We start from the raw sequence: 2,587 nt of genomic DNA on the forward strand, positions 1-2,587 counted from the left end.
TTGACCGCACCCGGACCATATTCCTTTCATCTTTACACACGGTCAATCAATAATCTTCCAGTATACACTATCTTTAATTTGATTGCTAGCGAACGTACGTCCAATCCTACCCAAGATATAGTTTTTTACAAATCAAAAACGTTTTGTGAATTTATTTTTAAAACTATCACATAAAAAATAATAAGCTTACGAAGATAAACGTTAATATAAGATTATAGTATATTCAACAAGCTTTAATTTGAGTGCTAATAGACATCTGTACGTTAAATGGTCTTTCTGATATAATTTTCTCAAAATAAATTCACCAACTACTTATATTTCAGTATATTTTAAAGAAATTTTGCTTTTTAAAAAGTTATATCTCGAGAACTATTGAACGTAAATTACTCTATTAGAGCTCATATTTTAGCAAATTTTCTCTTCTTTAAATAATCTTCTTTTAGATTTTCTAGTTTTTTTGGTTGTTTCGAAGATATAGAGCTCAGAATGAAAAATTAATGGTTTTTTTAAGCTTTTGAAACAGCCGCCAATTTTTATTTCCCTACCTATACTTGGCAGACTCATCAACTCATCAGGTTGGTTGAAAATAATAAATAGTTTTATTTTACTGTTGATACCTTTGACCACCACCCGGACTATCTTCCTACAATGTACGTCTTACGGTCAACTATCTTCTCCCAATAGAATTAATTCATATAATTTTTTTTAGAATTAATTATGTATGAAGACTGGAGGATATAACTCGATTTTGTCTTTCGATATAACTCGATTTGTCTTTCACTTATCTATAAGAGGAATATTTAGTACAGGTATGGCCAACAAGTAGATCGCAAGACCAATTTTGGTCGATCGTTAGCATTTCCGTGTACGATGGACTTTGAAGCAATTGTAGAAGACAAAACTTACTAACAATAGTTTAATGCATTCTGGAAATTCCTAGAATTCTGACAGACTGACACTGATCTCCACCCATTCAGCACAATACATTTTGAATTCTAGGGGTATTCATGATCTTTAGTTTAACATGTTAAAGCGTGTTAAATGGAAAAACTTACATAGATAATGGGATAAGATGGTAACTATGGTAACGTATTTGATAACGAGTAACTTTGCTAAATCATCGTTAATACTGGCCCGATTTAGGTGATTTTTTTTTATTATTTAAGGAAATTTTATTATCTAATGTATTTTCATGTATATGCTACATGAAATAGGAATAGTTTTTTAATTATAACCATCCCTGTGCTTCAATATTAGTACTATATCAGTGATATTCATGATCTTTAGTTTAACATGTTAAAGCGTGCTAATTGGAAAAACTTATGTAGATAATGTGATAAGATGGTAACTATGGTAACGTATTTGATAACGAGTAACTTCGCTAAATCATCGTTAATACTGGCCCGATTTAGGTGATTTTTTTTTATTATTTAAGGAAATTTTATTATTTAAGGAAATTTTATTATCTAATGTATTTTCATGTATATGCTACATGAAAAAGGAATAGTTTTAAATTATAACCATCTCTGTGCTTCCATATTAGTAATATTCATGATCTTTAGTTTAAAATGTTAAGGCGTGTTTAATGGGGGAAAAAACTCATGTTAAATGGAGAAATATTTCCTTCTTTTGCCATGTTAAAACAATATAACATGTAACATGGCTGAGAGTCTGTTACTAGGTCTGTTAAATGGAGGATGACGTCACGAAGCAGACCAGCTGAGGTTGTTTTATTTGTTGTCGTGTTAGGTTACTCACTCGTAGTTTGTATTTTGTTTTGTTTTCTTTCTTTTGTCTTGTGTTTTGGACTTTTTAAAAAATACAATCAGTAGCCAAACTTTACCACTTCTACTTTTCACTTATTTTAGGCATGTTGTAATAAATTACTTTAATCAAAACTTAGAAGTAAACAATAACATAGAGTTTTGGCAGGAAAGGTTACTAAACTAAACAAGTTGCTCAGAAAATCCGCTAGGAGCTCTTATGCATTTAACATGACTTTAAATAGAGATGCATGCTTATAACATTTAACATGGTTAAACATTTTACATTTTATACAATATTATGAATACCCCTTCTGTGTTAGGCTTGTCACCGGACGCAACTGTTACGACTAGACCCATCGAAAACAGTCAGTTAGCTTGAATATTTGGTTGTCATACAGTAGGTTCTTTTCATTTATATTAACAGTATTATTATGAATTAATATTATTTATCCTCGGTGGCCACGTTGATTTTCAATTGTTCTGCTTAAAATGCAAGTCACTTTCTTTTATTTTAAATTGTATTGCATTACAATCCAAAATCCTTCGTAAAATCCTGAATGCTCCTTACTTTGTCACAAATAAAATCATACATAAAGACCTTAATTTTCCCTATGTAACCGATCTAGCCCGAACCAGATATCACTCCTTCCATTATAAACTCCCTAGCCACTCAAACCCCCTAGTTTCTAATCTTGCATCCTCTTTCATTCCTGACAATCCTCCGAAGCGCCTGAAAAGAAGATGGCCACGAGACCAGCTAATGTAAAATGTCATTAGAGTGCTACCAACGGGTAGTTTCTCTACAGGTCTGTAACACTCCA

The sequence above is a fragment of the Halyomorpha halys genome, unplaced genomic scaffold (genome assembly GCF_000696795.3).
Source record: "Halyomorpha halys isolate HHAL.00 unplaced genomic scaffold, Hhal_1.1 Scaffold552.1, whole genome shotgun sequence".
NCBI classification, from domain to species: domain Eukaryota; kingdom Metazoa; phylum Arthropoda; class Insecta; order Hemiptera; family Pentatomidae; genus Halyomorpha; species Halyomorpha halys.